The sequence below is a fragment of the Rousettus aegyptiacus genome, unplaced genomic scaffold (assembly GCF_014176215.1).
Source record: "Rousettus aegyptiacus isolate mRouAeg1 unplaced genomic scaffold, mRouAeg1.p scaffold_m13_p_4, whole genome shotgun sequence".
Taxonomy (NCBI): Eukaryota; Metazoa; Chordata; class Mammalia; order Chiroptera; family Pteropodidae; genus Rousettus; species Rousettus aegyptiacus.
The window spans coordinates 85,570,607-85,597,768 of NW_023416307.1; the positions used below are offsets into that span (position 1 = coordinate 85,570,607).

Consider the following 27,162-nt stretch of genomic DNA (forward strand, 5'->3'; position numbering starts at 1 on the left):
GGCATGGAAACTTTTTATGAAACATAAGTGCTCTACTGGTTTTGAAAAAATTATTAGGATATATAATACTTTTCAAATAAACATCTGACAGTCATTTTTCAAATCAAACTTTTAAATTGCATTGGAAGCTTAAATATATAGAAATTGTTGATAGGCTGTCTACTTTTTAAATCTACCTGTACCTTTTTCTAAATAGCTTCTCTTTCTTTCCAAAATGTTTTTAACTTCTGACATCTTTAAGAGTATGGGCCAATGCTCCTTAAATTATGGGTGGCTGTTCCTAAGTATTGATTCTGCCTTGTTGATTTACCTTGTCTATCTACCTGACGTCTCCACTCCATTCAGAGTTCATCAATGCAAACGTTCTTCTGATTAATGGCTAATTTATTATTTGCCTTGCAAATGTTTATCTGCTGGGAACTGGAATAAGTACTTCAGTTCTGACAGGTAGGAGGACCACTATTGTAGGCCTGATGAAATGGTCAGTTGATGGCATCCCAGAGGACCTGGGCCTGCCTTGGTTTTCTGAAACAATCTTCTGAAAAGCTAAGTATCTATTTTTAATGAGTGCAATGGAAAATCAATTAGCCCACCGTTTATGAGAGGAAATTAATGATAACTTTCATATGGCACCTTACAAGTCTGATCTGAAATAACCTCTATATTTAATCTCTTGGCAGTAGAATAAGCTATTTATTTAAAAATAAAAGGACACCACCAAATATATAAATTGGCTTATACATTTACTAAGCTCAAAAACAGCCTCACTAAAAATGCTTAAAAGAATACACACACGCAAAGACTTAAAATCTTAAGACAAAGCTAAAATAGACACATAGGAAAATGTTAACAATGATTTCCTCTAAATGGTAGATGATTTTGATTTCATTATTTGCAATTTTTAATGACTGCCAAATTTTGTTAAAACATAATCATTTAAAAATATATAAATGGCATTTAAGAAAATATTTCTCAGAAAGAAGAAATGTATCTGATATGAGTCATGAACGCCACGTAGATGGTAGAAATTCAAACATCATATATCTGATTATTTTCACATCTACTGTGACCAATTCTATGGAAAGCAATGCTCATGAGATAATTGAGTATAAGCCTAAAAAGTATTCACAGTTTATCTTTTTTGTTGGGAATCAGAAAAATATCTTTTTATCTCTGTATGTATATATATTTTCACTTTGATGTTAAGAAAATCTAGAGTGGAGAAAGATATCTAATTTCTATAAAAAAATAAAACATGTTAAATCTATGTAAAACTATATTTACTGTGGATATTTCCCCCCCAAAAATAAAAATACCAGCAGAATGTTGTATAATGAATCTATGAAATGATTAAGCTAAATGTAATTTATTAAATAAATGACATTTATGAATTAACATGAAGAAAAATCTCTGATTGAGAAAGAAATACACTTCACTGAAAATTCTGATGTTCCAAGTGGTCTGACTGATTTAGGCATTAGTTTCTCTATAACTGAAGGTAGACATTGGAAATACTCCTCTTTTTCTTTAACCTTATTTGAAATTATTAAACAATACAATAGAAAAATAGAAAACATAAGATTGACACATGAACCATGATAAAAAATTTGGTAGATGCACACATGTACTACACACTCTGCCCAGAATGTTTTCTACAATTTAAATGACGGAATTAAAGGTTCATTCTGATACCAGCTCAATGAAATTCATTAGTTGTGCACTTATACTTAGGTAAGCAACGTAAGCCCAAGAAGAAAAAGTCATTTTCCTTTGACAAATGTTATCTTAACTCAACATACTACAAATGTAATCATTTCTGTTATAATTTTTTTTAAAAAATCTACTTTCAAGGCCGTTTGAATATTTCAAAAACCTATTTTACTTAGAAAAAAAAATTAAGAGAAAATACTTTTGTTCTGATATTAACTCTCTAATTGAAAAAATGTGAACAATTAAGTCTATCCCCCCCAAATATTCCAAGGTTAATTCCCAAACACAATGAAGCAGCTTCCATGTTACATCGGCAGTAAAGGCAATGTACTGCGTCCCTGTTATTCAGACATCATATATGTAACCAGTCCTGACAACTGCTGATTATATCTTTTTTAAAGGAGTGCTTTCCTCTTTTTTTGTTTGCCAGTTATATCCTCTAGTGTATATGCCAGTTCAGGCAATGTCCCATCACCGGTAATTGTCACTGGGCTGTCTGTCAGTGACGAGGAGAAAAGGGTGACAGCCTTGACATCCCACCAATCACTCCACTGGAAAATTGATATTGTCCTTCCCAGTAAACAACAGCTCAAGAATCGACCAGTCTCGCTGGCACATCCCCGAACAATCAGCTTCCATTAAGGGCAGAAGCCACACATTTATCCCACCACAGTCCAATCAATAGGAAAGTGACTTTTTCTGTCCCTTTTAAGCATCCTCTACTTGTATTTTGCACCTAATATCCCTAATTACAAACACTTTGTGGTCCTTGTTTGCTTCACTAGAATTAAAAAAAAAAAAAAAGGCGGGGGGGATTTAAACATTATTTTGGGAGGGAGTAGAAGAATCCCCATTATATATTGAATATTTTAGTCTTAATGTCATCAATAGCCAAATATTGAAGAAACATAAATTTCTGGTTATGCAGATTTGTGACTTGCCAAATTTCTACATTTTCCATAACATCACTCTAAAAGCTAAGGGACTTTACAGTGCTAGCTATTTACATATAAACCATATTGGGATGAAATAGCACCCATTAACAGCACAGTTGATTCAAGTATAGCTCTGTGATATGTGTATCACAGAGAAGATACATATTTTTCAAATAAAAATACATAACTAATGGTTGCTTAGTTAATGGCAATGTTCACAGTCTGACTATGTTCAAAGCCCTTTTCCCTAACTCACAAATTCTTAAGGCTCTTTAAAATCCTCTTAAGTATTAGCTATAATATGAAACCATTAAGTGCAATATTTTATCAGTGTTTACAAATGCATGTAATTAAATCTGTATTCATACACTTACATGCTTATTTTCTTTTACAAAAGAAATACATTTGGGATTTTTTGTTGTTGTGTACTCGACTATGTGAAAATTCCAAGTTTTTGGTATAAATAAAAAACTATCTAGTTCATAATGACAATGATTTCATAATATATAAACAGCCACCCAGGTAATACTGCCTAGGCAGAATATGAGAATGGTTAAAGAAAAGACAGGATTCATCCTCAGTGACGGAGAATGTACTCTCTTTAAAAGGTGACAGGTGTCAGCTCCTGAGGGAAGGCAGTGGCTAAAGGATCATGCTGGAACGCTCACTTGCTGATTTATAAAGCTTCCCTAATGTCAGTCTGAGAACATGATGTGCTGCTCTATTTCCAGACCAGAGTTAGGTACAAAGGAAGAAACCAGACCAGGGAAGCCCATCACCGTTGGATCCCATCCCAGCCCTCAGAGCCTCCAGAGGACCACAGTTGGAAGGCTCCTTCTCAACTCCTGTCCTCTCTGTGAGCAACTGTTTGTTTCCATTATAATGGCCAACCTTTTGGAACACTTTAACTTATAAATCTCTTTCTTAGAGTAACCTTTACCTTTAAAATATTTTTTTAAAAAAGGAATAAAGGTGAACATCAAGGCAGTTATTGCTAAAACAGGTTTGTAGTTCAAGCAGTCAATCATAGATACAGAGAAAAGTTTTCACTGAACTAGTATGAATAAGTAGGATTAATTTATAGGTAACAAAGTAAGATTCAGATATAATTTTCACAAAATTTTCACTATATATTCTTTAATTCTATTTATCATGTGAAATTTTCATTAACATTAGTGGAAACATTCTTTTGGGGAGACTAAATTCAGTTCTGATATCAAGTAAAGTTAATTTGCAAACAACTTGGTAAGTCAGATCTTTTTTTTTAAATTTACTTTAAATCAGAGCTTGTATATGGCAAATAATAAAAAAAGATTTATTAAAGTTTGACATATTTGAAGACAAAAAAATAAATAGAGGGCCATTTTAGTTAGAGGTATCTAAAACATTCCATTAGGAACATAAGAAATACTTTACCTGTAACATAGCCTAATGACTCATTCATAAGCTCAAAGAACACAGACACATTTTATATATTACCATTTTTTTTAGAAACTGGAATCTGAATGTTTTCTATGTATATCCTATTTGTATACATACAAATAGAGAGGAAAAATCCTTATTCTTTGCTCAGCCTTCTCCTGTGAAGATTGGAAAGGAAATCACTGTTGTTCCACAGTAGCCTGATGGCGCTTAAAAAGAAAAACAAGCTTTTCACAAAAACAGTTATCTAAACCTGGGAGAAAACATTCCCACAGATGAGACAAGGTGAAGAGAGGCAAGTTTGTCCACTCCAGGACCAATTTATTCTTTCCCCTATGTGTCAAGGTGACACGGGCAGGACTCCATATGACAGGAAAAAAAGACACCCTCTGCGAGGGCAAAATTAAACTTATTTGTTCATTCAGTCATTAAATCATTCCCTGATTGAGCAGACCTCTTATCTGTTTTATATTCCCTACTATGGGTTATATATTTTCTAGGTGCTAGGGCAAAAAAAAAATAAAAAATAAAAAATAAAAAAAGGTGGTATATGCTGTAAAGATATACTATTCTAATGAGAAGGCAGAAAGTGAAATTAACTGTAGTATAATGTGATATAAATATATTATTATGAGAGTAAGTGGGAGGAATGAAGCCAGGTCAAATAGCTCCATTGTCTGGCTCTCTAGGGTGAGGGCAATGAGAAAAATAAGAGAAATTTCAAATCGTAATTGATATTTCCTAGTCTTCATGCTACTTTTCAAGACCATAACTTTACAAATGGAATTAAGTAGACCAATACTCCCCCATGGAGACCAGATAACTTCATTAAAAAAGGGGGGATTGCATAGTGATATTTTTTTAACTGTACACAGTCATGATGTTCTCTGTCATGATAAGATTTCTGAAGACAAAGAATAGCATAAAAGTTAAGAATCATACTGCTTACACAACCATTCTGCCATTAAATTGATCATGTATTTAGGACAGGAGGTACATTAAATAAAATGCATGGAAGGTTGATTGCTGTGGAGACCTCGGTATGATGGAATACCGAGATACTGAGGAGTTCGCTGTACTCTCAGCTTTACTAAACAAACACAATCAATACCTTAATGGGGATGTTTAGAATCAACCTTATGAGCACAAAATTGGCACACTGCATTTTTTCCAGGCTCTGCATTAAGTTCATTACCTTTTCTCATTTGAATTACAAATTTCATTTCTCTGACCAAGATGAAGACAAGTCCCACATTTACAAGCTCGGAGTTTTGCCATGTTAATATTTAACATGGAACAATGAAGTTAATGCGGTGGAGAAACGTCATGTCATACCTCTTTGTAGACAACTAGAGAGAAGGTCCCATATCCCAATAATTCTGATGAAAATAGCATAGGACCTTCCATAAAAATATGACAAAATTGTGAAGTGAGAAGATCCAAGCGCTGATATATCATATTTTTTAAAAGTATCAATTATTTTAACAATACTCATGTAATCCACAAGAGAAAATATGTGCTGTTAATCTTACCTAATTTTACCATATTTTCCTAAGGTCTAATATTACTCAGAAAATTAAATAATTTTTGAAGAGTATAGAAAAGCACATATATACTTATGAAATTAAAAGCATAGCAAAATAATACATTTATCATTTTAAGTCTCACTCCAGTAGCTCTTTCTTTATCTGCTTGAAATTCAAGGAAAAAAGAAAACTTCCCTAGTAAACTGAGAATGATATGACAAAGAAAGTGTATTTGGCAGCAAGACTAGCCAGCTCTTCAAAAAAATGTTTTAATAGTTTAGAAGTTTAAATTAAACAAGTGTACCAAATTTTTGTAATATAAATTCAATCTGGAATGTTCTGAAATTCCTTGGTTACTATAGGTAACATTCATAAGATTTTAGGACTAATTGCTACTTTACCCAAAGTATTAGGTTATGAAGCATTGATAGCATTTTCTATCTTGTGATAATAATTTTAAATACAGTATCATGGTCAAATATAATATTTAAATAAACATCATACATTTTAGCAATAGAAGTAATTCAAAAAATTAATTCCAAAGATTAAAAATTTAACATCTAAAATTGCCAACAAACTAGCCCAACTTCATGCAGTTTTTAACAAATCACCTATTTATTACCTAATATGGACCAAATTCTGAACTGCACTAACAAAAGAAAGAATTTTTAAAGTATTATATATAGTCATGAGCCCAAATTTGTAACTTTTTTTGTAAGATATAAATATGAGACATCTTCCTATAAAACGACTGGTCTGTACTCTTTAAAAAACTTCTGTGTTGTGAAAGAACAAAAATGCTGGACAACTTTCAAAATAAAGGAAAAAGGGAAACTCAAGGGAGATAATAATTAAAAGCAATACCTGATTCTGAATTCAATCTTCTGTCAAAAAATTATCATGTATATCACTGGAACAATTGAGGATATCAGAATTTGGACAACTTATTAAATAATGGTGCTATACCAGTATTAAATTTCCTAAGAATGAAAAATTTTTCAAAATCATGTAAGAAAATGTTCTTAGAAGATCTATGATGGAATACTTAGAGGTGAAGTGTCATCATCAGCAAGTAGCTTTTAAATGGTATGTATATGTATAAAGACTTTGGCAAAATATTAACAAATGTTACATCTATATAAAGGGTAATGATTGTTTTTACACAACTCTTTGGACTTTCTATACTCAGAAATTGTTCAAAACAAAAAGGTGGGTAAAAAGAAAAAATCAGGACAGAGATTCCTTGGGTACTTGTTGATGTAGGTGCAAGTTAAATAAATGTGTTCGATTTGTAAAAATCAGGTTGAATACTTATGATGTTTATTACTTTTCTGTATTCCTATTATACTTAAATTAAAATTTACAAAAACCTAGGAATCAAGCAATATGGAAAATTCATGTATTAGCAGACATCATTGATTTTTAAAATTTCTCCTGGCCTTGCCTAATTCTTTAAATATGCAAATTATAGATAGACATGGGATGTCCCCAATATCCAAAGTAATAATAAAAATCAGTTTTTGTCAAAAAATGATAAAATAATAATAAAAAAGTTGTCTTCTTTTTCACTGTCTACATCTGGTGAAGTTATTACACAAAGGTAACAAACTTTTTCATTAAACTTTTTATTTAAGATATCTGTAGATTCATATGCAGTTATAAGAATTAATACAGGGAAATGCCATGTACACTTTTCTACCTAGTTTCCACCATGATGATATCTTGCAAAAAGTATAGTACAATACTACAACCAAGATATTGACATCCACATGCCATTGTATCTATATATGTTTCTGTATTAGCATGGATCTTCTTTATCAGATTTTTCTTGTGCAGTGGGGAATCAATGAAATATCTTGTTGATTCAGATATGTTAGATCTTAAGAAGAGAATTCTATATTCACACAAATATATCTATATGTATTTATACATATGTCTGTCTAGCTATCTGTCCATTCTTCCAAAAAAAGAAAAAAACATTTTTGGCTCTGCCAGAAATAAGTTTAAAATATATATTTTTTTTAAGTAACAGTAAGATATTTAGTTAAACAAGTATAAACCATACAGATCCAACACAAGTTTGAGCTCTTATTATGTTCCCCAGCTCATCCCTAAGCAATAGGTGTAAGTTGGTGAGGAAACAGAACTGTCAGTCAAGTTGAGTAAACAGACATTAAACAAATAAACATGCAGATATGATTTCAAATGTGATAAATACTCTAATGTGAAATGACAGGATGCTATGAAAAAAATAGCAAATATAACTTTCTTCTGTGAGTAAGGAATTTTACGATACACACCATGGTGAAATGAGTGGCCTAGAACAAAATGCATGTCATTGGATTACTGAAATCCCTGTAAATTAACAGTTTAATAATTAGCAGACTAATGGCAGAATCGGCTAGGAATTTGCCTTACAGCAACAATTAACCCTTATTCACAGAAATTTATGGATGATTCATACAATGTAAAGCAACATTTGTAAAATCTGTCTATGAAGTTCTTTATCCCTATAGCATGTTCAGATAGCAAGAAGAATACCTTAATTGTATACATTTTAAAAGCTAGTGAAGATTGTTGACATCGGGAAATATAGAAATGTTGTACAGATTTAAAAGCAGCAAAATTTTAACACTAACTTTCCTGAAATCTCCAAATAATACTCCGAACTCCTGAATTAAATGATTAGACTCAATGCTTTAAATCCTTTTCAGGTTTTACAAAAGGGAAATGTGTACTGTTGTTAAAAGATGTTATTTAATTCATATAAGAGTGAGATTTTTTTTCAATGTTTTATGCCATATGGCTTTTAATCAGGGAAAGAGTGACACACAGGCAGGTATATACTGTTTCCATAATGTTTCAAGAGTTAATTAAGACACTACATTTGGCATCCATAAGTTGGTATTTCTTGGATCTTGCCTATGGAAACACTATTGTTTATCTGCTTGAAAGTTATTTTAATTAAGTGCAGAAGACAATGGTAGCTTTTCTTACTAATACAATGCTTTTATAATCATTCACCAAATATAGGACATCTAAATGTGAGTGTCCATATTTGTTAAGCTATGTGTTATTTAAATATGCATCTTCCAATCAAAATTATGTATTTCAAATTCCCAATAACTTCAAAAGTTAAATTATGAAAATAAAATGTAGTATAAGCATACATCTGTTTGTTATTACTGGTATGGACATAATATTTATGCTTAAGCTTTTTATTATTATTATTTTTTCTTTTTTAGCTATCATTTTTTAGAGAATGCGTTTCTGCCATATGTTTTATTTTTGGTAATACTGGAGAGCTATGACTTAAAAAGTTTGTAAATGTACCAAGTTAAAACATGGTGAGCTTACCTCTCAAATTTGTACACACTAAATTTGGGAATAGATGAATTACATCTACATCTTCTTTAGAAAGTGATTATTTTTAATCACATTATTGGTATCACTGAATTTGCAACAGAGTAGTTCTATCCCCACATTATTTTCAAACCATGAATTTGTGTATGATTTAGATGAAATTACTAATTTGATAATCATATAGAATATTCTTATACAGAAAGAAAACTATGTTTCAGTAAAGAAACATGACACAATGAGGCAAGAAAGAAAAGAAAGGATGCAGAACACAATAAGGGAAAATGAACAATTGCTGTATGCCATAGAAAGACAAAAAGAAGAAAATATATTTTCAGAATGTACATGAGAGGAAATGAAAGCTAATGTATTACTTTTCAAATTCAAGTCTTAATTTCTAAATCTGATTTCTTAAGAGGAGTCAAAAATAGAATCTTTGGGCTATTATTTATAAAACAAAAACAAACTGCTATGGAATCACTGTCTAAATAAAGTTCAACTACTTTACTTTCATTACATCATGAAAAAATGTATGAAGGTGATATATTAGTCTAAAATGGAAAACAATTTATAATCTTTTAACTATACTTTTAATATCAACTAAAGACTATATATACATATTTATCCTTAAGGAGTTGAAACATTGTTTGACAAGTGTTCACTGGGAAAATATAATACTAAATATAATTAACAGTGCACCATAGTTAAATGAAGCCTATATTTGAATAGTCCCAGCTCCATATGCAAATGAAACATCATAAAAATAGTGCTGAGGTTGTATTTTATGGAAGATGGAACTCTGTGGTGTAGATACAAAAATCCAATTCCAAATGCATAATTATTATTGCAGTCATAATGTGTTGTTTCTCAACACCTAAACAAACAACTAAACTCCCTGGGGATCAAGATGCCCTAGGCAGTCATGCTCCATTAGCTCTATCTTTCTGAGAAGTGCACACCACGAAGCTTACAGAGACGGAGAGGTGCAATTACCAGCTTCTTCCAAACCACTGGATACTCCTTCTTTCACCTATCTGTGGAACCAGTTGACCATTCAGTCATAAAAGATGTTGTAATAATACTTCACATATCCTATTTTCCTAGGAAATTGGAGAAGTTATCATAGTACTAAATTATTCTTCAGGAGACCAAACTCACATGACGAGCCATTCAAAATCAACAAAGAATTTCATATTCATATTTTACTTTTTTAGTTTAAAATTACAGTATCAGTATTTCTCAAGGTCAACATAAAAAGTAACTCTTATGTAATTATATGCCAAGAATGAAGTAATTATATGCTCAGTGTCTAACTTGAAGTAGCAGTACTAAAACTGTAGTTCAAATATGATTTTCTGTACCACATGTTGGCAACAGTCCGTATCAAAACTGCATGGGGTGCCCCATAAATATTCTAAAGCTTTATCCTAATTACTGAATTATTACATATATGTTCATAGAATGAAATAACTTAGACAAAAATGACTTCTCTCTTTTTGTCATTATATCAACATCTTCAACTTTTGGGGATATATTCATGAAATTGGTATATTTCAATAACAAAAGAAATTTGCTAATGCATTTGATGCATTACTCCATGTAGATAGAATAGCATAAATACATTCACTTTATCAAAATAGATTAAAAGTTTGTAAGAAAAAAGTGTGTACCAAGAAAAACTTTATAGACAATAACTGTGTCAATATTTTTCAAATAAGTTTTAAAAATTGTAAAACCTTTCAGTTCAGTCCCCTTTACACGTAAAATGACACCATATGTAAAGGACTTTTCCTAATCAGTAGAAAAGCACATTTCTACTTACTTAGGAAATAAGTTTTCTGTAAAAGACATTAAAAAGTGTGCTTTGTATAGTTGCCTTCCATAATTATTATTAAAACAGTAATCATCAGAAAAAGTATAGTTCACATTCTATATCTGAGGTGAAGAGACACATACAAATCTGTTATCTCTGGTAAATCTATATTTTTCTCCTTAATCTTTCCCTTTTTTTTTCTTTCTAACTCCCAGACCAATAAAGATGGAGGGGTGTGGAAGGAAGGATAATTTCAGAAGAAACAACGAATTACTATAACATGATATATCATTGGCAAGAAAATGTTTACATACCTAATCCCATTGTTGAAGACACTTAAAATAGAGTATAGGGTTAAGTATGTAAATTTGAAATATGCCCTATCAGTTCTTGGTTCTTAGCTAAACCCAAGTAGGAATTCTCCATAGTTCAAAACATAATTTACTTAACTTACACTTTTTTTATAATTTCGATATATTTATATGAGCTACCCCGAAGTTTACATTCTTATTAAATTATCCTAGTTTGGTTATAGCATACAGAGAAAAATTACTATGCATTTTTGATAGTAGTTTTTACTCTTTGATTTGGACAGGTAGACACATTTTATTTGTATTTTTTAGACAACATTAAACAAATCATCAGCTCTCCTTCCGAAATGTTATTGATGACCAAAAAGAAGGAAAAGTATTGGATGCAAGTTATATCAATCAGGCATTCACCATGGTGAAAATCCACTATGGAAAAACTGGGCAAGGATTGCTGCCAAGTCCCCATGAGGAAAACCAAGGAACCTGCTAAAACACCCCCTAGTGTAATAGCTGGGAAATTCATTACTACAATGTAGTAATCATCTTGCAAAAGTACCAGCAGATTGCACACATTACCTCCTGCAGATTGAAGTGGGAATAACTAAAAGAAAAAGGGTAATGATGGTTGGGAGGGAAATTGAATTTTCATGGCACTTATCTTCTGTGTTATTCTATTTGCATGAGAACAATGTTAGCTGCAGACATTGCAGGACCCTAATGAGAACAGAAGCCTTTCCCAATGGGCAGAAGCCAGGATGGATGTTGATGAAACCAATCTATCAATGAGATCTTAAAAGGTGCAACAGTCCCTGCCTTGCTCAGAGCCCATGTGGGTGGGCCTTCCATATAAGGAGAGGAGAAATTAAGAATGATGACTTGAGAGAGTTCAAAGCACACTTGTCTCTCTGTCATCTGGCCCTTAATGATAACATACTACTGCTTTTCCTTAAAGAGCTTCATGTCTTATTCAGGGTAAATGGTGAAAATGTGGCATTTTAGAACCCATGATGTGTTTTTCTATTGATGCTGTCAGTGTGACCAACCTCTAAAGAAAGAGTTGTTTGTCAGTTTCCATTCTCTTCAGTGATACATCAAACAGTGGCAGTTCATGCATGCGGTATCAGAAGAGGAATAAATAACTTAACAGCTCCATACTGAACATTGACATATTTTATTAAGCTGCCACCAACCCCCGGGCAATTCAGCATGTCAGAAGACAAACTATTCTGGGGGGACTCTCTTAGCATATACTTTTTGTTACACACTAATACCCGCTACAGTATTTATTATCTAAGATATGAAAAGATCTGTTGAGTTGCAAAAACAAGAGATGCATTTTTATCCCTTGGCCCTATTATTTATGTCATGAGTAAACTAGTAATGATATTCATTATTAATGTCTGCAACCACTTTTCCTCCAAGAATTCAACTTGCAATATCACCGATTACATATATTAACTTATCTCACATAGTGAGATGTCTGTTTTTCATAATGTAAACTACAATAATAACTGAGGGGTAGATTTTTAAATCATAGCCATTTAAGGGTAAGTAATAGTCTTCAAACACGAAGAGCAGAAGCCACTCCTGTGTGAGCTGGACAGACCAATACTCCCTGACAAGGGTTCTAGTAAGCGCTGTTGGTCATCAATAAGCTCTATCCAATGTTGGAGCATAGGGTATACCAGGTCCTGGCATATGTACAACTCATATCACATACTTCCAGCTTAAATCTTTTTTCAAAATTTCCACTGTTAACCTTATTTTTTATCTCTGGGTCAGCATAGAGGAGAACAAAACTTAAGTATGCTTCTAGTGACAATATTTAAGGGGTTAGGTAAATTGAATGAGATTAATTTCCTATGATAGTTTCAAGTTGTAATTCATATGTTTCTCTTCACCATTTTTTAAATGTCAAACTGAATTATAAGGCTTTGGCTAAATACAAGGGCAATAAGGGCTACATCTCAGGATTTCCCCTGTGTACTGTTATTACCTCACTCCTATAACTCCCATAAGAATTTTAGTAAGTATGTCCTCATTGAAATTTATTTTCTAAGTAGCAATGTTTATTTCTCAGAATTAAATAAAGTTAATATCTAATGTAGATACAAACTGTGTCCCAAAAGCCATTTAGAATTGGTTATAGAACACAGAATGTATTTCATCATAAGCAGTAGTTTCCCTCAACCTACAATATAATGCAGCAAGCACATTAAAATTAATTCATGATCAGCATGCCAAAAACCAGGCATGCACAGCTTCTTCTCCTTTCACTAATTGCTAGCAAGACCCCACTCCATGGACTCCAAAAGCCTTTGGGGTTACCCTTTCCTCGTCAGTAGGAGTAGCAGATGTGTAAAAAGGACGGGTTTGCTCTCACACAGAACAAAAGAATTCTCCTCCAAGTATAAACTTGTTATAAGTTTCTTTTTTTGGCAATTCAACTTGGGAATTGGAGATCATTAGGCCTTCATAATGAAATAAAATGAAACTTTTTAGCACAGGACATTGAAGTTAAATATAGTTTACAACAAAAAAAAATTAATTTTTAGACATCTGAACCTTTTAATTATATGTTATCCTAAATATAATTGGGGGCAATAATTATTAAGTTTGCTATCTCCTACTTAGTAAGTTGAAATAAAATATTGAATTATTGCTTGTTCTGCTTCAGTGGCCCCAAATTAATGAGTCAAAGAAGAATATTATCTTAGGAACTTGTCATATACATGGATTATAAGTATAACAATGTAGTTTTCAGTAGTTAGTGTGTATCATAATCATCTGGAGGGCTTATTAAAACATCTACTGCTGAGCTTCATCTCAGAGTTTTTGATTAAGTAGACCTGGGGCGGGATCCAAGAATTTGCATTTCTAATAAGTTTTCAAGTGATATTGATGCTGCTGGTGTGGGAACCACATTTTGGTAACCACTGAAACTGAAGATGGAGTACAGACATTAGAAAAAGAACCCTATTAAATTCACTAGTTAGCTTAATCTTTCGAAGTTCTAACAAATCAGTAAAAATGAATACTAAACACCAGCACAAATTGGTGAAGATTCAATGAGGTGCCATAAAATAAAATGCCTGCAACATTATAGGAATTTAATAATATTAAGAATTTATTGTACAAACACAGCTGAAGTCTGTGAAAAATGTGTTATAATTTCTTACATCAACCTGCAACAGATAGGAAAATGTCATTTCCACTGAATTTCTAATTGCCAGTATGCGAGACAATTTATTTAACTAATAACAGTTTTCTAATATCATAGGTACATCGGTATGTTAACAACTGAACTAGGCAGTGAATACAAAATCAGCTGATATTTGTGGTTCATTTAAATTAGCAATTGACATCAATTTAACTGTGGAACATATGTAAAACTTATATGCATATACAATCTTATACTATTTAACATGATCTCAAGTAAATCAGATCTGACTGTATTTTTCACAATCTCTCAGCCTATATCGACCCTCCATCCACTTCTTTCCAAGCAGCACCTATGTCCACTTTCTCAACTAATCCAAAAGGACACATAATTTATGACAATACTGGAGGAGAAAATTAAAAAAAAAAAGACTTGGAGATCTTCATTCATATTGTTTATTATTTTGTGTGTTTTCAAGGTCGCAATTCCTATTCTTTATGGCCTAAAGTAAAAAATGATGATTGAGACTAAAAGTGTGCTAAAGTGATATTGAAGAGAGGGTATTTCACTTGCTACTAGGGCTACTGAAACAATGTAAGAGTTCTTCTCTGATCTTAAAGTCAATAGAAACTTTTAGATAGACTTGCGACTTAGTGAGAGTGACACTCTAACATGGCTGGCTAAAATGTGGAAAACAGAACAAACATGATCCAGAGTGGATGGAGATGGGTCATTTAGTAATCCAGGTAAGAAAGATGATTGCTAGTCTAGGGTGATGTAGGCAGAGCAGAAATAAAGAGGATCGATCAGAGATATAACTAAAAGTGACATTAGTAGGGTGCAATGATGCTTTGGATATAAAAGGAGGATGATGGTGTCGTGTTCACAGGAAAGTTATGAGTTCATTTTGGGAGATGTTGACTTGAAGAATCTTTAAGACAAATTAAAAGAGATTCAAATAGGGAAGATGTTTTATGGACAGAGCTTAGAAGGGAGGTCTAGACTGAAAATAGATTTTTGCGTACTATCTAGACAAAATGGCAATAAAAGCAGTTAATGCAGATGAGAGTTCCTAGATTAAGAAGATAAGGAAATTGAGATGGACTGAAATGAGCTGTAAGAGACCATGAAAGAGAGGTCAAAGAGTTGAAAGGAAAACAACAAAGTACTAGGTCATGGAAGACAAAGAATGCAAGTGTTTTAAGAAGGGACAAATAGAACAGTTAACTATGCCAAATGCTTCCGAGAAGTGAAATAAAGTGAAGACTGAAAAATGTGCAAAGGGTTTAACAGCACAGAGGTAACCAGTGACTTTCCAAGAATTGTTTTAGTGGAGTAATTTGACCTGAATACAGATCAGAGTAAGTCTGTTAGATTTCTATTAAAAAGAAACATATGCTAGTTTTCTATTGTTGCTGTTAACAAATTACTATAAATTTACTGACAATACAAATTTATTGCCTTAGAGATAGATAGGACAGAAGTTTGACTCTGGTCTCATTGGACTAAAATGAAGGTGTTAGCAGGCTTTCTGGAGTCTCTATATGAGGAACCCAGCATCTACAATCCACCTGTATTCCATTAGCTGTAGGCCACTTTTCTCTGTCTTCAAAGAGAACATGAGAGTCAAGTCCTCACATTAGATAACTATTATTCCCTCTTCTGCCTCCCTCTTCCAACTTTCAGTGCTCTTGTGATTACACTGAGCCCACTTGGATAATTCAAACTAATCTCCTTGTTTTAAGATTAGCTGATTAGTAACCTTAACTCTATCCACAAACTTAATTCCCCTTTGCCATGTCACTTAGCACATTCATAGGTTCAGGGGATTAGGAAATGAGCATAATTGATGGCCATTAGTCTGCCTTCATGACAAGTCATCCACAATTTACTAAGAACTGATCATATGTCTGTCCAGTAATCTCCCTGATTTTCTCAAAATAAGTAATTTTAAAACAAGCACCTTACTAGACAAATCTCTTTCCTAGTTAACATAGGAAAACATACCTTATTTCCTTTTTTTCTGTATCTATTTATTGTTTCTTGATTATTTCTTTTATGTCACACTAACACCAGGTCAAAAAAAAAAAAAAAAAGAGAGCTTTAGAAAATGATAAAAGGTACATTAAATTACTTGTCTCAAAAAAATAATTCATTAGGTAATTTAAAGTATAGATTATGCTCTCAGAATTTTATTTTTAAATTTGATCCCATTAAATTCCTGTTACAAATCTGAGAAGAAAATGCTTTGCTACCTTCTGATATCTAAAGAGCTATTAACCAGAAGATAAATTGTTATATAGTGCTCATATTAAAATTACGTTTCTGATCCAGTAGGTCTGGGGTAGGGTCTAATATTCTGCACCTCTAAAATACTCACAGGTGATGGAGACACTCCTTGTTCAAGCAGCACACTCTGAGTAGCAAGTTCTTAGAGGCAACATTGTCCAAGTGGTGAGACCAGCTACTTGTGGCTATTGAACATTGAAATGTGGTTGGTCTAAATTAATATGTGCTGCAAGTGTAACGTATGCACTACATTTCAAAGACAGCATTAAAAAAGAACTAAAAATCTCAATAACATTTATACTGATTACATAATGATGTGAAAATTAAATATTGGGTTAAATGTAATATTAATTTCATCTGTTTCTTTATACCTTCTTAATATGGCTCCTAGAAAACATTAAATTATGTGTGTTGCTTATATTTCTATGAGACATTGCTATTCTAGTGCATTTTCTCAGTATCATCAGCAAACTGCACTGTTGAACTGTAAGGGACAAAACTGATCAGCATCGAGAAGGTTCTTAATTGTCATCAGCTGAAAAGAAGCCATAGTTGTAGCACAAATGTACTTTCTTGAATAAATACAATGAGAAAACAATAAGGATATGCCTAAAATATCATTGTATAGTCACCCTGAAAAATGCTAGCAAAAGCAGAAGGAAATTGTTAAAAATGCACATCTTCAAATAATGTGATATGAGGGCCATGGTTATGTTACAGTAAGCATAAGTGTATACCAGAGTATGAAAAAGAATTTAAAAAATAAAACTTAAGAGGGAGTGATTCCATGGAAAGCAGTAGTACATTCATGTCAAAAGAGAAATTACACACACCTACACACACACTATGGAAAGGTACAATTGATGTTGCTTAATTCCTTCAACCTTATCCACACATGTAATTCGCATGTGCAGATTTTAATGCAAGACATAGAAGAAAATATCATTGGTTTGTGCTGAGCAGGGAATAAAAAATAAAGTAAATGAGTCTTTTTTTCTGATTTAAAGATGTATTAGGTATTTATATCAGTAAATAAGGATAAAGTATAAATACTTAAGGATTATTACAAATTTATCCAAGAGAATATGAAAAGCAAATCAAAGTAGTAGTCTGTCAAAATAGTACAGGCTGACAGCTGCCCACATACAATTATGCTAGAAATCAGAAAGAGTCGCTTTTACAAAATAGATGAGTGAAACCTTGAGGTTGTGACTTATCACATTCTTGTGAAAGTCAATATGTGCCAGGAAAAAAAAAAAAGAAAAAAAAAAAAAGAAGGAAAACCAGGCAAATAGAATAAGTTTAATTTCTCTCTTTTTTGTGTGTTTTTCTTTTTCATTTTCTCTAAGATTTTAGACCATTCTGTAAAGCAGTCAATGAACCAAGTGATACTACATATAAACACATAAATATAAAATATCGTTACTTTTAAAGTCAGCAGCAAAGTTAACTTTCATTGCAAAACTGAAAATAATAACTTGTAAGTTTATGTGCACTTTCACTCAATGATTGCATATATATAAAATATATTCACTAATCAATTTTACTAAAAAAAATAAAACAAAAAGCAAATAAACAACAAAAAAAAGCAAATGACTTCTCAAATTGTAGGTATGTTATACTATCCTGATACACTTGAAAAAGGTATTCTAACTGGCAGAGCAGACATTAAGCAACTAATAACAGTAATATGTAAAAACTTCCCACTATAAGAACTAATAATGACAGAAAGACATATGCTGCCTTGATTGGGTATCACATGTGACTTAATTCAGATGGGGGCGGGGCAGGGTGAATGTAGTCAATGCAGGTTTTCCTACTGTGACTGAGTTGACACGTGAAAGATGAGTAGAGGTTAACATAGGTGCAGATGGAACTGAAAAATGTTGTAAGCAATAGATACAGCATGTATAAAAGCTCTTGGGTAGGAGGCTGCTTGAAGAATTTACAGAACTTAAAATATGAGTCTGAACCATAAAAAGAAGGCATGGGGTTGGGGCAAAGTATAATAAGGAGAAAATAGTTAGGAATCAACTAGTGGAAGTCCTTTCAAAAAATGAGAAGCTACTGAAGGTATTTAATGTAGAAAATGACCAGATTTCATTTTGATAGATTGTTGAGACTGTTATAATTGTGAACAAGAATTAAGAGGAAATTACAGTAGTCTAGGTGAGAAATGAAGGATGTTGATGGAAATGAGAGAAGTGGGATTATTAGAGATTTTTTTAAAGATAAAATCAATAGGTTTTGGTCCTGGATTGGATATGAGGGTCAAAAAAGGGGAGAATTAAGGAGACATAAATAAATGGATGCCATGCCTAGGCTAGCAGTACTAAGAGGACTCTGTTGGATATTTAGAAATATCATTAGTAAGATATCGGACAGTCTGAACTTGAAGTGCCCCTGAAACATTTAAGGGTAGTTTTGAAATATACAGTAAGAGTAGCTTCACAGAATGGCTGCCTCAGAGATATCAATTTGGTAATAATTAGCATGTAGGTTATCATTATAGCCATGTGTAGGGATGAAATATTTTAGGAAGCATGTACAGGTTGTAAGCCTTAAATTCAACGTTTTAATAACCTGGTATATAAGAGCACTCTTCCAGAAGAGTAAGAGAAGGCTAGCAATATACTTACTTACCTCACCCTGAATACAAACAATCTTCTTTTCATGGAGAATTCCTACTTATCCCTGAAGTGCCAGATAAATTATTACTTCATTTCTGTGGCATGTTATTAACCCATTCGGCTTCACTGAATATGTGCATACATAATTTTCCTTTGGCCCATATAATGTTGCAATAAATATTTTATGTTCTTATATATTTTTTGAAAATAATAGATTAGCATGGGAAATTACTAACTTCTAAATTGGAAATTATATATTTTTTTCTTGAGACAAAATACATACAAGTTGATTTTTATTTTGATAAAAAGATGGTAAATTCTAGGTTTATACTTGTGTTTCTTTTAAAGTATAGATTGTCAAATCTTCTAATAACAAAATTATAATAATACAATTTTATTTTAATTGATAAATAAACTGTATACTAGTAAAAACTCAATTATCCTTGCAGCTCTAACTGGTAACTACTATGTCTTGAAAGCGTCTGTTCCTAAGTTAATTAAACTTGACTTTCACATGGTTAAATCCTGCCAACCATAGTCTCCAAATAATTTCCATTCTCTGTAACATTTTGCAATAGTCAAATTTTGTTTTGTTTGCATTTCTTCATAAGAAATTATCCATGGCAAGGAAGTAGAAAGATAAGAAGCCGGTGTCTTTATGGGGGAAAAAAAAAAAGTCTCATTTCAGGATTTCCTTATGTAGCCAAATCTGGGTTTAGAATTTATAAGGCTTTTCCAGCCTAGCTTTAAAGTATGATTACCTATAGATACTTTTCTGTTGTTCTCTGCAGAAAAGGGATTACCTGATCTTTTTGGCAATAGGCATTTTATTCAAAAATCTCCCTTTTTTCTAATATATAGACAAAAAAAAAAGAACCCTCACTTGAAAGTAAATGTTCCTCTTAAATTTCAATGCCTTATTTTATTTAAGATTACAAAAAAAAAAATGACCTCAAACATGAATGAGTTACTCATCTGTCCTCTACATTTTACTATTTTTCTTTTGTTCTTAATGCAAATGGTCATTGGTTCATTTTCTCTTACCCAGGACAGTTGTGTCATATCTCTTGATTAATACACATGCATTTGCCACTAAAAGACATTTTAACTGAGAGCTGTCACATCCGTCATCTCCACTCGCCCTGGTTAAAAATTTTATCTGCCGTCTTGAATTAATTTCAGCTTGCCTGAGCCCAGCAGGGGTATTTAGAGTGGTTTAGTTAAATTCTTCATTTTAAAAGAGTAATATGATTCTCTATTTAGAGTTTACCTCCACATCTAATTTTTGTTTCACATTGCTGAAAGAAATGATATAATTATAAATCCACCAACATGAAAAATACAGGAACAACAACAAAAAAATAACATGAAAGAACTATTTAATTGTGATTTTCCAGAGGAAGTATTTTCTTTCGCTTTGCTTTTTTGGGGGCCAATTTTCCTGTTATTTCACAAATTAGCTATAATCGCACCTAAATAGTACACATAAGAAGTAAATAGACAGAATTCAGAGAAAAAGAAAATGAGAACCAGAGAACTAATTGACAGTAGAATCACAAAATCAGAAGGAAAAAAAAATAAGAATAAGCCTTAATCACCAAATATTTAATATAGATCGCATTTGGGATAAGACTGAATGGAAACAAGTCAATAATTTATTCTTAAAGCTGTTGTTCAACAGTTTGCTTTTTGGGCAGCCAACACACATACAGGTAAGTGAGGAAGTTCAAGCTGCAAATTGGATGAGAGGGATGTATGAAGTGACTAATGCCAACAGAAATCTCCTATAAGCCATTACTGACCTGTGGGAATATGAAACCTCATGACATGTACTGAACTCTTGACAAATATGTTGTCTTACTGGTCACATGTTGAGTCTTCTGAGCATGGAGATAGCTACTAGGAAAGCTTAGTGAGAATATGCATGGTACTAATTCCCCTAGCCAGTGTCTCCAGTACACATTAAATACTACTATCTACACACACCATTTACAAGATACCATTAGAGTTCATTGTGTCTCCAAGCTTGTAATTAATGTACTTTGGTTAGTAATGACCTTAAGAACATAAATCAAAAGTAATTAGCAGAATCATCATTGTGTAACTATAACTCCAGCACTAAACTTTCTCAAACAGTCCATTAAGAAATTACAGAGGGAGAGGATTCAGTACATACTTTTACTTCTATCATCAAAGTTGAGGAAATTGTATCTTTTTAATTAAGCTAAATTGGCATTTTAAAATTCTATATTAAATTTATTTAACTATAAACTATATTATAAAGTAGAGTCAATATTTGTTACAAATTTAGTGACATTTGTTTGACACAGTAATATTTAATATTTATAGGATCTCATCTGATATGAATTATTTTTTGTGTCTGCAATCTTCAGGAAAAATTGCAAAAGCTGCAATATCGGTAATCACTTCTCCTTAAGATTATCCTCACTTTATTGTTGCACTAAAACTGTGTTTACAAAGAACAGAAAATAAGTTCAGGTCGTTTTTCTCTTCCATTTAATGTTGGATAAGCAGAGATAGAAACAAAATCTTTATACAGGAATTATCAGAAGACACAGAAATGCCTACTCATATTTGGGTTTCCCCATTTCCAGCGTAAACAACTAGCAGTGAATCATAATAAATTCTATGCTAAAACATGCATGACAGTATTGTGTTAATGATGAAAGTGACTAAATCAAAAGTGGTAACCAAAACAGTTGATTGCAATAGGGTGAGGAGTGAGAGAAGGCATTAAAAGAGAAAGCACAGAAGTGTTTTAAACCTACATCTTTAAAAATTTACTAATTCAGCCATCTGGCAAGTTTACTGCTATTATTATAAGTTCTTATTTAAATGATAATAAAATCACTCGCTGACAGGAAATTAGTCATGCAAGAACCTGCAGATGCACTGCCTTCTGCCCAGGCTCTGGAACTCTGCTTGCAAAGTTCAAGGCTGCTCATTTGCTCAAACCACATGGGGTAGTGAAATGCTGACAGCTTTAAGTCTTTCAAGGTATCCCCTAAATTCCATAAATCTTTTATAACTTTTAGCTCTGCTGTTGTGGAGAAGTGTGCATTTATAAATGTCAGATCATCTCTCCAAGTTATTCCACTTTTTTTGTAACACTAAATTTTAAAAATCCAAAGAAAAAAGGAAAACATCAGTTTGTATACTTTTGACACTAATTCTTTGCACAATAAATTTAGAATGAAGTATGATATTAGCAATTATATTGAAATTTCATTTTTTATCCCAGTTCCTAGAATCATTAAATTATGAAATTATATAAGATAGTAAAGTACCTCACTAAAGCATTTTAAGTTACAAAACTGTACTAAAAGGAAATATTTCTATGGAACTTTTTTTGTTATGGTGACAACTTTGTTTTTGAAAGTACTTTGTCCTTATAAAGTCAGTTTATTTAGTAACAAAACTGAGTATTTTATCGTATGGAGACCAGTGACTAATCTTATGTGTACAACATCAATATTAATAGTAACACTAGCTAATATGATTTATTTAACACATTATGTTTAAAAAAACACACACACATTATTATGTTTAAATTTCCACCCTTTAGAGCCCTCTCAAATGGGTACCACTACTCCTTTTTTACACAGATGAACATACTAAGCCTTGGGCAGACTAAATAACCGAATCAAGGATCACAGAACTAAGAAATACTAAAAGCAGGAACCAGTTTCTGGTCTTCTGATTCAAAGACTAGAAGACAGGATGCATGATGCCATAGCTAGTAAGCAAGAGTGAAAATAATTCTAAATAAGCCACAGTTTAGTAAATAATGAAAGAGAAAGTTAATAGTATTGTTTATTGATAGGTAAATAACTACTTAATATAAACAGGTGCATATTGTTTAAAACATAGATATGAGTTCACAGTATATAAATTTACTAAAAATCTCTCCTGTATGCATGCCTGAATTTCATCCTATTTTGGGATATATAAGACTAATTGCTTTATATGATGGCATCATTTGAAGTTTTTAGAAAAATGTTACTTTACAAAAGACCCCAGGTAACACAATTCATCATCATATTTATAATTATCTAGGTAATTAATTGAAGTTAAGATAACCAAAATGTGTATTAATCTTGTTTTAATTGGACCTCACCATTCAACTCTAAAAGAAAAATAAAAATTATTCCCACAGAGAAAGTTCATTGTTTTCCAACCAATATTGTCTGATCATGACTCTTCATCTCCTTACTAGCTGGTTTGTGCTCTGCTGCACGCGGTAAGGAACTGCTTCTGACAGAGCCATCGCCCTTCCCCCCTTGCCCCACCTCCTGCGTCTATTTAAATTCAAACATGCACAGCTCATGTATAAGCAAACAGGTGCAAGGATCAGGGGGCTGCCAAACCAGAACAGGCAGGAGGTACATGTGTATCTTGCTGATTGTGGCACGCTACTGATAGAAGAAGACAAGCCCAGACAATAGAGAGGGTCAGTAGGTGGCTCTTTGATTTCTCTGGCTTCCTGACACTGCAGCAGGCTGTGTGTTTGCAGCTTGTAGAAGAGCTAATGTTATTTACCCTATAACATTTAAGTAGCAGGAATCAAAATTTTAGATGACCCGAACAGCAGTAGTCTATGCTTTTTAATCACTACCTTCAGCAGATAAGTGCATAAGAGTGTTAACTCAGAAACTCAAGATTCCAAAAGACCCAAACCACTGCCCTTTCCTCAGAATTTTATAGAAACGAACAACAAATGTCGTACTGCACACACCAACAAATAGATAAGCATGTTATTAGATTTTTATTTATTTATTTATTTATTTATTTATTTATTTATTTATTTAGGCGAGGCAACCCTTACTTGACCTCACGGATTGCAAGGACTTTGTCAGTTTACAATCCTGTATTTTTTTATTTTTTATGTCTACAGTGCCTGGTATTCCTAGATGGTTTTCCATCCAAGTACTAACCAGGCCTAACTCTGCTTAGCTTCCGAGATCAGACGGGATCGGGCTTGTTCAGGGTAGCATGGCCATAGATTGTTATTAGATTTTTAAATTACTTTTACAATGAAAAATATTAATAAGAAAAAAAATGTTGTTAGGTTGTTTATTGTACATGTAGAAAGTGTCTTTTTCTATCAACACTTAAATTAACACAACTCGATGCCATATTTATTTCAGGTCTCTCCATCAATTATCTCATTCAGTTTATGAGTGATGAAAGCAGAAAAATGACATCTTTGAACCAAGAAAAGTACCACCCTGTTATATTTAATTTAAAAGAAAATAATTCATGGGTTTATAATTTGCATGTTTTTAGAGCATGTTGAGATATTCTGAAACTGGTAAAAGACTGTCTCACTATTTTAGCACTAAAACAATTTAGAGATCTTTGTGCCATATAAATGCATATACCTTAAAGTACAGTAATTCTATTTCAGAAATTAGCTATAAGAAACACAGTAATATTCTTGAAAATTAAAACAATCATAATTGTTATAGACAAAATGTTCAATTTTCAAACATGGCTCCCTTGAATAAATTGATGTTATTTTATCTTAATACTTCCTGAGAGGTTAAAGGATCATGAATCCTTTTCACTAAGAACTTCCTTTTTGACTTCCTAGCTCCTGGAGAAATACAGTCTCTATATTATACACGTAGCCCATGTTGATCCAGCTAAGGTACATTAGTCACTCTTGAGATAAGTATTACAAAGATCCCGGAATCTAAACAATTAAAGCCAAGGAACTTCCCCATTTTATTTACATTATGAATCAAAGCACTTTCATTATATATGATATTAATATTTAAAAGAAATGTCAAAAGGTAAACGTACTAGGGCCACTGATAGCTTCCTAACATGATCCATATTTTTACATGTAGAGAGATTAAAATGAGACCAAAAAATGCCCAAAGAAGTCTCCATCTACTGCCCATTTTTATCATCATGCTCCATTGAGCAAGGCATTAATAAATAATTACTCCACTATCACTAGTATTTAAGGCCTGACTCTGAGAACCAAATTACATCTAAGTTTATCATAAAAGCATGCATGTTGGAATTGATTAAAATTCCGTTTACTTCTACCACCTCCCCCCAGTTAGCTTTTTTTACTTCCTAAAAATTAGTGGTACAACTTCATATTATGACTCCAGTGCCAAATATCTTGTATCTGATTCAATACTTTATTCAAAACTTACAAAGTTTAAGTAGTTTTAAATCTTTTTTTTTCTTTTCAAACAAGGTGATATGTGTGTGTGTGTATGTGTGTTTATATATATATATATATATATATATATGCATATTTAAGTATAGTATAAACAAATTAAAATGTATTGCTTTAAGCAGAACATGCTGGGGAGAATGCCGCCATGAGAGAAATCATACATAGAACATGTTCTTAAGAAATTTAAATTTTTTTAGAGAGTCAATATGTCCATATGTGAAATACTCAGAAAAAAAAATATGGAACCATAGATCACCAAGAGTTAACTTATATTTAAAAAAAATTATAAATTCAACGGAATTTCAAAGGAGGAAAAGGTCAATATGATCTAGATTCGTGGGAGAGTAAGGCTAGATAAAGAAACTGCATCGTGGGCCATATTTAAGAGAGAAGGAAAATGGAGGGTAAACTGGTTAAACAAGAAAAGCTACACAGTCAGAAATAAACATTAATATAAATGAGAGATTAAGGGGTTTGGTTTACATAGAGAAGGTTTCCTGATAGGAACTATAAAATGTTAAGGGTTGCATAAATAAAGTGAGATCATATAATTCAGGGCATTGACATCCATCATTGAAGGTTGGCTTTTCTTTTTAACTTAATCTGACAGAAAGCATGTTTTAAGAACAGTGAAGTGTCATGAAGAGAGTAAATTTTCAAGAATCATTTAATTGTCAATAAATTGAAAAAGTGGAATGAAGTAGCAAGAAGTCTAGACAGGGTGTGAATAAGAGCTTCTAGGAATAGTCCAAATCTTCCATGGGAGAGGGCACCAGGATGATGAATAAAAAGTCAATCAATCAATCAATCAATCAATCAACAAACCAGAAAATGGTGAATGCCGGAAAAATCCTGTAAGAATAGCAATATTTAGGTATCAGGAATATATCGGAAATATTCACTATTGGATTCAAGTGGAGAAAATATACTTTGCCTCCTATTTTCTTTATTTATATCAAAAAACATAAAGGTCTTCAGTCCATGTGCAGGTATTAAAAACAGCTAAAAAAAAAAGGCAGTGTGTCATACCAATTTTATGATAGGTGTAAAATATAAAGTGATGTCTGAAACTTTGAATGGAAGAGTTGTATGGCATATGAAGTACATTTCAAAGAACCTGTTGTTTAAAATATAGTGTCTGGGAAGTGAATTGCAAAATTTTCATAAAGTAATATAGCTAGAAGTTTGTTGGTTTTTGTTTGCTTCTTGTGTTAAGATGCACAGTGCCCAGATCCAAATTTGTTTTTGCCTAGTTTCAATTAGTGTAACTTTAGGTGAGTTACTTCATTTCTCCTGGCCTTACTCATTTTATTTTCCACTGACATAGTGACTGCCAGAGGCCAAGCCCTGCACGGAGTATTGGGAAACATACTTCTCACCTGTAAAAACAGGGCCAATAGCAACACCTTCCTGAGTTATGGTGAGACCAGAACATGTTCTCTATGTACATGCTTAACACCGCATCTGATCCAACTCTCGCCCTTGGAAAATGTAGTTGCCGTCTCCTCTTCATTAAAGGCAAATGCAGAATAGATAGACCCTGTGCTCTGGAGGCAGCCATGCGTAAGGAGAAAGTGAAGGGAGAGAACTCCTTCCTCTATTAATCCCCTTAGGGAGGCCCAGGAACTGACTTGCCTGCAACTGGACAATTTTTTCTGTATTCTGTATAAGAAACTGGCTCCAATAGCAAAGAAGTTAGACATTACAAAAACTTGTGAAAAAGGTATGTTCAGCCTTTATAATTTTTAATTTGTAAAAAGTTAACTCTATTTTTATTAACATTTCTATT

At 32.5% G+C, this 27,162-nt stretch overlaps 1 protein-coding gene and 1 pseudogene across 33 annotated transcripts in view; both read right to left on the minus strand.

The window, feature by feature from the left end:
* The window catches only part of ROBO2 (roundabout guidance receptor 2), a 1,504,157-nt gene that overhangs the window by 424,605 nt on the left and 1,052,390 nt on the right, over positions 1-27,162 (minus strand). The window lies entirely within an intron of this gene.
* On the minus strand, positions 24,063-24,181 carry LOC118602442 (annotated as a pseudogene).